Source organism: Cervus elaphus, chromosome 33 (assembly GCF_910594005.1).
Source record: "Cervus elaphus chromosome 33, mCerEla1.1, whole genome shotgun sequence".
Classification (NCBI taxonomy): Eukaryota; Metazoa; Chordata; class Mammalia; order Artiodactyla; family Cervidae; genus Cervus; species Cervus elaphus.
Window position 1 is genome coordinate 60,028,784 of NC_057847.1, and position 12,328 is coordinate 60,041,111.

The 12,328-nt window shown below is 38.8% G+C and overlaps 1 long non-coding RNA gene across 4 annotated transcripts in view; it reads left to right on the forward strand.

The window, feature by feature from the left end:
* The window catches only part of LOC122688261, a 139,645-nt gene that overhangs the window by 18,740 nt on the left and 108,577 nt on the right, over window positions 1–12,328 (forward strand). For all 4 annotated transcript variants that reach the window (XR_006339401.1, XR_006339403.1, XR_006339404.1 and 1 more), the window contains exons 2-3: window positions 1,787–1,876; window positions 2,421–2,466. This is a non-coding gene — a long non-coding RNA (uncharacterized LOC122688261). The remainder of the gene's footprint in view (window positions 1–1,786; window positions 1,877–2,420; window positions 2,467–12,328) is intronic.

Below are 12,328 nucleotides of genomic sequence, written 5' to 3' on the forward strand. Positions count from 1 at the left end.
AACATAGGAAACTCACAAGGCTATTGCAGTTTTTAAAAATTGATAGTTTGGACTATCAGTGGTACACTGTTAAGCTGGTACCTCAGTGGGTGACTGGAGCTTAACCTCCTCAGTTAAAAATGGGGAAATCTGAGAAAGGAGAAAAACACATCCCTTCCAATTAGTCCCTCTCCAGGGAGAGAGAGAGAAGGTAAATACACACCAACATCTGGGAGGCATTGTCTGAGTCCTGCAGATATGAGGAATGGGGCAAAACACTGACAACGTCTGATAGCAGGATATGAAATAAAGGTTTATCTGTAGGATAAATTACAATAAGCAGAATTGTTGGGTCAAAGGACAAGTATGTTTATAATTTTGATAGACAGCTTCACTGGTAATGGAGGAGTAAGTGGTGGTTGAATTCTATTCTAATAAAGTAGATGTAGCTCATGGGAGAAAAATGAAGATCAAATAATGATACCAGGAGTATGGTCTGAACAACTGGAAGGATGGGTGTGCTGTTTCCCAAGTGGGTGAAGACCACTGCAGGAGCATGTTTCAATAAGAAGAGATAGGAAGATTGACTTGAACATTTCCATTTAAAACCGTTTATCCAGGTATCTAGATAGAGATCAAGTAGAATTTTGGATATATGAGTCTGGAATTCAGAGGAGAGGGCTGGAGAAATAAATTCTGGAGTTATTCATGTGTATGTGGTATTAAAAGCCATGAAATGATGAAATCACTAATATAGGCAGCATAGAGAAAAAGCCATAAACTGAACCCTGGGGCCCTCTCTTGGTTAGAAATCAGGCGAATAAGGCAGAACCGACAAGGAAAGCTATGACACAGCAGCCAGGAAAGTAGGACAAACGTCAGGTGAGTGTATTAACGTTTTCTGATGGGCAGAATTGCAGTGTTCATGAATGCCAAAAGTAGTAACACAGTGGAAAGGGAAAAATTGGTGATGCAGGCAGAGAGATGAGATTTTCTGGAGTGATGTCCTTGAGTAGGCAAAAAAGTATGGGGTTAGGATACTAGAGAATATGTTGGTCTACATAGAGGCAGGGGCAGTTCATTTGTAGTAACAAGAGGGAAGGCTGTATGGGGCACAGATACAAAGAGGTAGGTAGATGTTATAGTGAGAAGTTCTTTTTTGAAAGAGAAAGAGAAGAGAAAAGAGAAAGAGAAGAAAAAGAGAAGAGAGAAGGTCAGGGAACTGAGAGGCCATGGTAAATATTATGGTCACCAACAATCATTGTAGGAGTAGTATTGGATAGAATGACAGTGAACCAGGGGATAAAATCTTCAAGGAGTGAGGAGAAATCTTCAGTGGGTACCCTTATGATAAGGGATACATGTTATGGTAGGAAGAAATGAGATTCAAAGCTGGAATTTGGGGGAAGAGTAAGGTAAATGATCTGGAAGCAGTAAATAAAATAGTAAGGAGGATGCCTAGCCCACCACTAGGTCCAATGGTGAGAGATGCATGAGAGATGGTGTTGGTACTGCTTGTGAGGGCTCCGGGAAAGCTTTGTTCCCAGGAAGAGACAGAGACATGTGGAAATGTAAACATCCATGGATTAAGTTTTTGATTAAGTAACTAGAGCATTACTGATGTTTAGTTTCTAGGGAAGAGGGATACTAGAAGTCCTTAAATGTAGGGGTTGGCCTATATAACATAGACTTGCCCTGCCCAAATGCTAGGAACACCCCCATTAGGAATCTAACAAGAGAAGAGGTTGAGGATACTCTTAGTTGGGTTCATCCAGAAAGCAACATTGATTGTAAGTTGTTTATTTAGAGGTGCTCGGAAGACCAGTGAAGGAAGAGGAAAGTGATGCAGTGAAAACAAGACAACCAGTGGTATACTGTCAAGCTGGTACCTCAGCAGGTAAGTGGAGATTAACCTAATAGGAAGTTAAAAATGGGGAAATCTGAGAAAGGAGCAAAACATATTCCTTCCAATTAACTCCATCCTGAAGTGGGGAGAGAAAGCTAAATACACACCACATCTAAGAGGCATTAACTAAGGGCTGCAGCTCTGAGAAATACGGACAAAACACTGACCGCATCTGTCACCAGGGTGTAGAATAGAGGTTTATCTGTAGGATAAATTAGAACATGCAGAATTGTTGGGCATTACAAACAAGTTCCTTTGTAATTTTGATAGACATCTGTGTCCATTACACAAAGTACACTAACTTACATTCGTACCAGAAATGTATGTGTCTATTTCTTCATATTTTCCCAAAATTTATGTTCTATTAAACTCTGCTTTTTGCCAATCTTCTAGTTAAACAAGTGTTTCAGTGTAATTTTAATTTTCATTTATCTCATTAGGAGTGAGGTTGAGCAACTTCACATATATTTAGAATTCCTTTTTATTTTTTTTTAACATGCAAACTGCATGTTAATATTCTTTGTTCATTTTTCAGGTTATCCGTCTTCTTACTGATCTGTAGAAAAACAACCCGTTTTGATGTGAGTACAAATATTTCTCCAATTCTTTGTGTGTCTTGGAAATTTTCTTATGGAATTCTGTCTGTGCCTCTCCTTCTCCATTGCTAGTCCAGGCCTCCATCAACTCCCGCCTGGACTGGAGACCTAAGCTCCTACCAAGTCTCTGCTCTCTCCTGGACCCTAGTCTCTGTACAAGACAGGGTGGGCTTTGTCACATAGGAATGAGATCATCAGTTCAGTTCAGTTCAGTTCGGTCGCTCAGTCGTGTCCGACTCTTCGCAACCCCATGAATTGCAGCATGCCAGGCCTCCCTGTCCATCACAAACTCCCGGAGTCTACCCAAACAAATGTCCATCAAGTCAGTGATGCCATCCAGCCATCTCATCCTCTGTCGTCCCCTTCTCCTCCTGCCCCCAATCCCTCCCAGCATCAGGGTCTTTTCCAGTGAGTCAGCTCTTTCCATGAGGTGGCCAAAGTATTGGAGTTTCAGCTTCAGCATCAGTCCTTCCAATGAACACCCAGGACTGATTTATTTTAGGATGGATTGGTTGGATCTCCTTGCCATCCAAGGGACTCTCAAGAGTCTTCTCCAACAGCACAGTTCAAAAGCATCAATTATTCAGCGCTCAGCTTTCTTCACAGTCCAACTCTCACATCCATACATGACCAATGGAAAAACCATAGCCTTGACTAGACGGATTTTTGTTGGCAAAATAATGTCTCTGCTTTTTAATATGCTATCTAGTTTGGTTATAACTTTCCTTCCAAGGAGTAAGCGTCTTTTAATTTCATGGTTGCAGTCACCATCTGCAGTGATTTTGGAGCCCAAGAAAATAAAGTCTGATACTGTTTCCCTATCTATTTGCCATGAAGTGATGGGACTGGATGCCATGATCTTAGTTTTCTGAATGTTGAGCTTTAAGCCAACTTTTTCACTCTCCTCTTTCACTTTCATCAAGAGGCTTTTTAGTTCTTCTTCACTCTCTGCCATAAGGGTGGCGTCATCTGCATATCTGAGACTGTTGATATTTCTCCCGGCAGTCTTTATTCCAGCTTGTGCTTCATCTAGCCCACCCTTTCTCATGAGGTACTCTGCATATAAGTTAATAAGCAGGGTGACAATATACAGCCTTGACTTACTCCTTTTCCTATTTGGAACCAGTCTGTTGTTCCATGTCCATACTCACCCGTAAAAACACCCCCCGGGGCTATTTGCTACTTCTCAGCACATTTAAATCTAAGCTCCACTTCATGGCTAGTGTGACTGCATGAGTCACATCTTACCTACTCCTCTCAAGTAATCTTCTACAGCTCACCATCCAGAGAATGGCCTCCTTTCAGACGCTTGAACAAACTGAACTTGTTCATACCTTATGGCTTTTGTGCTTTGTGCTTTATACTCCTTCTGGCAGGAATGTCCTTCCCTTAAACCTCTCATGGTTCACTCTCTACCTCACTTGGCCTTCAGCAAGCGTATCACTTCTGTGAGTATCCTGCCCTCCCTACCAGAGACAAAATGGCAGACGCCCACATATCCATACCCCTGATTCTCAGGTCTGTCCCTGCCTCTGTGCATTATCTTTGTTTTAGGATTTAGCGTAATGCCTAGAATTTAATAAACTCTTAATATTTTATGCAAAACTATGCCTCAGAATAGAAGGATACCTTCTTATATTCAGATTCTTTTAAGTCTTTCACATTTTAGGGCATTTTTGAAGTAATTTTAAACAAATACTATTGTTTGGGGAAAACAAACTGAGATGGCCAAAATCAATGCTAATTTAAAATGCTTATATAAGTCACTTGATTGAATTGTTCCAAAGGGAAAGAAAAAAAGGAGGTACAATAATGTAAACAGCTTTAGTTTTTTTGGCAGGGGTGATGAGTGATGAGAGTATGTATGCCTTTACAAAGATAATCATGTAAGCATACTTTTAAGTATCACTTAAAAAGCAATGTAGCAAGTGTAAGTATTGTGAAGATAGATGAAAAAAAAACAAAAAACAAAAACCCCTATCCTAACGAAGAATTTATAGATAGATACAGCTTAGAATAAAAGTTACAGTTGATAACATTATATTATACTTAAAGAATTCCCTCACTTAAATAATTTTGATAAAAATGATATTACTATTAGAAGATGGTAAAGCAGCCTCAATCTCTTGAGTCTGCTTGTGAAGGATATTTGCTTGAAGAGCTACCCTGACTCAAAACAGACTTAAAGTAAACAAGAAAACAAATTTTTGGTTTTATTAAGCTGCTAGGACTTGGGGCTGTGTGTGTGTGTCTGTTTTTGTTTTTTTGTTTTTTTTTAACCAAAGCACAATCTAGCCGATGCTGACAAATACAGCTATTTACTGTACAATATAACCCTGAATTAATCTAATCATCTAAGAGTGAGTGAGTGAAGTCGCTCAGTCATGTCCAACTCTTTGCCACCCCATGGACTGTAGCCCACCAGGCTCCTCCATCCATGGAATATTCTAGGCAAGAGTAATGGAGTGGGTTGCCATTTCCTTCTCCAGGGGATCTTCCCGATCCAGGGATCGAACCCGGGTCTCCCGCATTTCGGGCAGCTTTACCGTCTAAGCCACCAGTGAATCTCTCTGCAATATAATCCTGAATTAATCTAATCATCTAAAGGTAGATTCAAATAGTTTATATGTTTTTAGTCTCTCCTGTATTCTTTTAGGAACAGAGCAATGTATAAAATGATACTTACATAAACAAGTAAATTTGGACATCTTGTCTAGAAATACTCACCTATAAGTATGAAATTTTAAAAATACAACTTTTAAAAAATAAAAAAGTTTCATCAATCATATAGAATTTATATCAGTTTAGCCTAACTTTTAAAAAAGTATCATAACCACAATGTTTGAAAAATAAATCTGTGGGTCTTGTCATAATTTTTATAAGATATATAAATACCAAAAGATTTTATTCTAAAACAAGAGAAGAACATAGATGGCCACATGCACTTGGAGTTGAGAGTGTTAATTTACCAGATAGAAGTCTTAGTTCACACTGTTAATGTCAAAAGTCAAATCTTCAGTTTTATAAAACGTGTTAAAACTATATCATAGAAATACCTGTTTACTTTAATAACATTTTAAAACACGATGCATTTTTAACAGTAAACTGTATTTTTCATATCCTCGTTTTTCACCGGACATGAGAATTTCCCAAAGACTGGCTTGAGACACCACACAAGCTTCTTGAAAGTGAAAGTGTTAGTCACTCAGTCATGTCTGACTCTTTATGACGCCATGGACTGTAGTCTGTCAGGCTCCTCTGTCCCTGGAATTCTCCAGCCAAAAATACTGGAGTGGTTAGCCATCACCCGGAGATCTTCCCGACCCAGGAATAGAACCCGGGTCTCCTGCATTGGCAGGCGGATTCTTTACCATCTGAGCCACCATGGAAGCCCCCAAGCTTGAGACTATCTGGAAACTCCACTTCCCTCATTTTGGTGTCTGTTGTGTGGTACTCTTCGTCCTTGGAAAACCAGGATTTTGAGTGAGCTATGCTTGGTGGTGTGTAATGGCATTCTTTGGGGCAAGGGTAGAAGAATGTAAACTCATCATTCCCATTTGGAAATGTTTAATCCTAGATTTCCCATATCCTATTTTTAAATATTAATTTATTTATTATAATTGGAGGCTAATTACTTTACAATATTTTGGTGGTTTTTGCCATACACTGACATGAATTAGCCACGGGTACACATGTGTCCCCCATCCTGAACCCCCCTCCCACCTCCCTCCGCATCCCACCCCTCTGGGTTGTCCCAGTGCACCGGCTTTGAGTGCCCTGTTTCATACATTGAACTTGGGCTGGTCATCTGTTTCACATATGGTGATATACATGTTTCAATGCTATTCTCTCAAATCATCCCCTTCTAGAACCATCTACCAAAGGACACATGGGATCACAGCAAATTTCTTACCATATTGTACTAGCATGTTCTACCACATCTTTCTGTATAGGAATCTTTTTGTTTCTTTCACTGGTTACAGTTCTTGACTTTAGAATCTTATTCCAAACCAGAATATATTCTCTATGATATGTAAAAGTTCTATAATTATATGTGTTCATATGAGAATCAGAATAATTACCAATAATGCCTCTTGTTATTATTTACCACTGTATTAAAAAGAAAAAATGTATTTTATTGCCTACAGTATTCTACAGTACCTTTTTTTGTTTTAATTATGAAGTTGTTATTGTGAACATACTCTTGAATCATCGTCATCTAGCTTGGAAATTCACAGAACTCAATTACTAAGTTAATGTCTATGGCCTGGTTTATAATAATATAGTTTAAATCAGCCATTGTTCCAGGAGAGAAACAGCATGGGGTAGTGGTAGATCAAGGCCCTCCACAAGAGGCAATTGTCCTGGATTCTGGTGCTTTCTGAGTTGCAGAGAAATTCTAGCATGATATTGAACTTTACTCCATAAAAGGAAGACAGGGACATAATTATATCTTGATGATTAGAACACAGGGGATAAGGCAAGATGATCTTTTCAGGCCTCTTCTGATCCTAAAACCATTGGCTGACTTAGAATTAATGCCATATTAAGGATCAAAAGTTGAAGAAATTACCTCTTTTGGGTGGAGTTCTATTTATCCAGAAATAATGTCTATCCAAAACCTCTAGCTATGTAAAAAACAATTATCTATTCTTTTAAACAGAAAACTTAAAAAAATACCCAAACTACCAAAAAATCTTTTTAATTTTGTTGTTAAATAGTATGACTCTGGAAAAGAAAGGGAGAAAGAAAAAAAGCCAGTGAATAAATGAATGTACCATAAATCAAGTCAGCTCTCATAAGAAGTGATATCTTACTTTTCCCTTGTAAGTATAACAGAAAGACAGACAAGGAATTATTACAAGTTTCGCAGGTCCAGGTGGCTTTACCTGTAGACTAAAGAGTTGGATTACAGAAGAAAGTTCTTTTGAGTTTCTTAAGTCATACTTTCATCCACTTTCTTAAGTCTTTTCTTACCAAAGAGAAGTAAAACAACAGAATATTTAGGTTTGGAAAAGTGCTAATTGCTAGAACACTCAGCCACAAACACTCTGGGTTCAGCTGGAATGGAATGGACAAAAAAACCCCAAACTTCAGCAAGTTCATTTAAAACATACCTGCTTGAAATCTCTTTGATTTGTGGCTTTTTCTTCATGACTTCTCCAGACATCTGCTTTTATTTCCCTACAAGTTGTTTCAAAAGATAATGAAAGGTGGTTAAAAAAGATTTTTCGGGCTCTATGGGAAAAAGAAAGTATAGATTATTTTTGTCCTTGCTTTGATCATTCTTTCCATGACTCTCCAGTCGGCCTTCATAAACTATTACTGAGATCAAAACAACAATTCCTGTTATCACTCTGAACAGATATCTGTCTGAGTAAATGTGCAGAAGTTTCTTTTCATTGGCCTGCTCAGAGCAGAATTCTTAGAAATATACAGCATAGAACTCCTATAGCCCTATTCATTAAAAACTCTTGATTTGTTACTGACAAGGGTTCCTTGGACTCTCAGCAGAGATAACAGCTTTGAAATGAGACTCAAGTGTCATTTCATTTTATGTAGCTACAGATATGTTCCTGTTATCCTTAAATATCTTATCTTTTCTACTTTTATTGTCTCTAGTTCTTCCCAGCTGGAGACAATAATGTCCTTCACTTGCTGAACTAGTCTGACCCCAGTTCCCTAGAAGATCCTAACCAGGTCAGGAGGTTAAAGCAGTTTTGTTAGCACCACCTGTAGATAGAACCTAGAATTACTCTTGCTAGTTTGTAACTGGCATGGCTGTAGGAAGCTCTTGGATTGGAGTACATTTTGTTGCAGGATTTGTTTGCCACTGTTACCGCCTATATTAATTCAGATTACGAACATGCTCTCCTCTCCTTGTTGGACTGTGCTCCCTGAGCTGGACCTTACTTGGCTATGACTCCGACTCCCTATTTGGCTTGCACCAAGTCTCTTTCCTGTGGACTCTGACTCCTGGCAAGAGCCTTGCTGTGAAGAGAGTTATAATCAACATCAGATGGATTCTGGATGCTATTCTTTGCCTGACTGATGGGGACCCTTAATTATCAGCTTTGAGGCTGCCGTGTCCTTTGGCGTTTGACTTCCTGGCTATTCTAAAAGCTAGCTACTCAAGACTGGTTGGTATCCTTATGCCCTGTTTTTCAGTCTCAGCTTCTCTGCCTTTCCTGGTTATACATGTTGCTAAGGTATACCAACGTACCTTAAGTCTCAGTCTGCCCTTTTTTTTTTTTTTACTGAATTATAGTTGATTTACAATGTTGTGTCTCTGGTGTACAGCAAAATGATTCAGTTATATATATGCTTACGTGGTGGTTCAGTGGCAAAGAATCCACCTGCAATGTAGGAGATGCAGGAGACTTGGGTTCAATCCCTGGGTCAGGAAAATCGCCTGGAGGAGGGCATGGCAATTCATTCCAGTATTCCTGACTGGAGAATCCCATGGACAGAGGTGCCTGGTAGACTACAGTCTGTAGGGTCACAAAGAGTTAGACACAACTGAAGTGACTGTGCATATGTGTGTGTGTGTGTAATTTTTCATTATGGTTTATTACAGGATATTGAATATAGTTCCCTGTGATATACAATAGGACCTTGTTTATCCACTCTATATATAAAGTATGCATCTGCTTATCCCAAACTCCCAATCCAACTCTCCCCTACCCACTAAACCCTTGACAAGCACAAGTCTGTTCTCTATGTCTGTGAGTCTGTTTCTGTTTCACAGATAAGTTCATTCTTGTCATATTTTAGATTTCACATGTAAGTGATATCATACCTCATTTGTCTCTCTCTTCTAAATTACTTAGTATGATAATCTCTAATTGCATCCATATTGCTGCAGATGGCGTTATTTCATTCTTTTTTATGGCTGAGTAATATTCCATTGTAGATATTTGCCACATGATCTTTACCCATTCATTAAGGTTGTTTCCATGTCTTGGCTATTGTAAACCGTGCTGCTGTAAACACAGGGGTGCATGTATCTTTTCAAATTATAGTTTTGTCTGGATATATGCCCAGGGAAATAGATGGGGAAACAGTGGAAACAGTGAGAGACTTTATATTTTGGGGTTCCAAAATCACTGCAGATGGTGAATGCAGCCATGAAATTAAAACATGCTTGCTCCTTGGAAGAAAAGCTATGACCAGCCTAGACAGCTTATTAAAAAACAGAGACATTACCTTGCCAACAAAGGTCCATCTAGTCATAGCTATGCTTTTTCCAGTAGTCATGTATGGATGTGAAAGTTGGACTATAAAAAAAACTGAGTACTGAAGAGTTGATGCTTTTGAACTGTGGTGTTGGAGAAGACTCTTGAGGGTCCCTTGGACTGTAGGGAGATCCAACCAGTCCATCCTAAAGGAAATCAGTCCTGAATATTCTTTGGAAGGACTGATGCTGAGGCTGAAGCTCCAATACTTTGGCCACCTGATGTGAAGAACTGACTTATCTGGAAAGACCCTAATGCTGGGAAAGATTGAAGGCAAAAGAAGAAGGGGGTAGCAGAGGATGAGATGGTTGGATGGCATCAGCGACTCGATGGGCATAAGTTTGAATAAACTCTGGGAGGTGGTGATAGACAGGGAAGTCTGGCGTGCTGCAGTCCATGGGGTCACAAAGAGTCAGACATGACTGAGTGACTGAAATGAACTGATGCACATGTGTGGGATGGCTGAATCACATGGCAACTCTATTTTCAGTTTTTTGAGGAACCTCCATACTGTTTGCCACAGTGGCTCTACCAGTTCACATTCCCACCAACAGTATAGCAGGGTTCCTTTTTTCCGCACCCTTTCCAGCATTTGTAGAATTTTTAATGATGGACATTGACCAGTGTGAGGTAGTACCTCATTATAGTTTAAATTTGTATTTCTCTAATAATTAGTGATGTTGAGCATCTTTTCATGTGCCTATTGACCATCTGTATGTCTTATTTGGAGAAATATCTATTTAGGTCTTCTGTTCATTTTTTGATTGGGTTTTTGTTGTTGTTGTTGTTGTTATTGACCTGTATTAGCCACTTAATATTTTGGAAATTAACAAACATCATCAAATATCATCAAAATTAATGATGTTGGTAACACCATTTGCAAATACTTTCTCCCAGTCTGTATGTTGTTGTTTTGTTTTGTTTATGGCTTCCTTTGATGTGCAAAAACTTGTAAGTTTAATTAGACCCCATTTGTTTATTCTTGCGTTTGTTTCTATTTCCCAGGTAGACTGACCTAAGAAACCATTGGTATAATTTATGTTTGAGAACATTTTGTCTATATTCTCTTTAGGAGTTTTATAGTGTCATGTCTTATGTTCAAGTCTTTAAGCCATTTTGAGTTTATTTTTTTGTATGGTTGTAAGGGTGGGATCTGACTTCACTGATTTACATGTAGCTGTCCAGCTTTCACAACCTGACTTGCTGAAGAGTCAGTCTGCCTAATTTATGACACTGTGGTGTTTATCCCTATATGCACTGTGAGTGCATTTATTTTAATTATTTTAAGATAAACGCTCTGAAGATTAAGGCATTATATCTCCAACTTTCTCTAGAATCCTCAGATCCTGATGTGGAAGAAAGAACTCTTAAAGCTCTTTGAAGCCCTTGAAGCCACTACTTAATTGACCCAGATCATTGTACTTACTATTTATAACCTGTCCATCCACTTTTGGATCTTAGGACCTACATGAATGACCCTTCATGTATCTACATGAGCCTAATAGAAATCACTGCTTATAATTCCATTTCTTAAGATTACTGAACTCCCCTGAACTTCAGAAGGCATTCCTTCTCTTAACAATCCAGTTTATACCTAAAGTTGCTTTAAATTCAGCTTTTGACCCTGTTTAGCAGAAAACATGATGCTGATATTTAAATAGTGTGATTTTATTTTGTAGTCTGTGACAGCTGAGCGGTATCAAAGTTGTGACTCTGGCGCTGGAGTTTTATTTCCCACAGCACAACTTTAGTACTTAGTTTCTTCAGTCTGCTAAAAACATTTTTTTTTTTTATCAACACAACTTTTAGTTCTCCTTTTCCTCCTAGAAATCTTTTCCTTCCTGACATCTTTCCCAGATCATTTCTGTTCAAAAACCTTCATTTTAAGCATTCATTGCTCAGATCTTTTTTTCCCCCAACCTTGTCCTTTGTAATGTAGATTAGATTTTTCTTCAGAACACCAAATTGATAATAATTTCAGTCAAAAGCACAATTAAGGCACATCTAGGTCACTGGAAGAGTTTCATGATGTTCCTGTGTCCTGTGCTCACAGTGAACAGCAGACTTCTGTGGTTCCACCGATAAATCGCCAGACAAGGCAACGTGTACATTTTTGTCTTGGTCACTCAGAACTCTGTGGGTATTGTTTTAAAATAGGTCGGCTTTTGTCCTCCCCTCAAGTACTAATCTGTTAACCTGATATGTATTACTGATTTTCACCTTATGTGTATAGCAAGTAGTCCCCTAGTATCTGAGGGGATACATTCCAAGACCCTCAGTGGATGCCTGAAACTTTGGATAGTATTGAATCCTGTTTCCAGTTGACCCTTGAACCACAGAGGTTAGAGCTGTTGTAAATAATCCGACTATTGTACTCTGCCACCCACATCCACTGATTCCTCTGTATCTGAAGTTTCCCGGTGCCTCTGGTTCTTCTGCATCAGAGGTTCTGAACCTGTAGATCGAATCAACCTCGGATTGTGTGGTTCTGTAGGATTTACTACTGAAAAATATTCATGTGTAGATGGACCATGCAGTTCAAATCTGTATTGTGAAGGAGTGAACTGTACTCTATGTTTTTCCTATACTCATGTACCTATGATAAGGTTTAG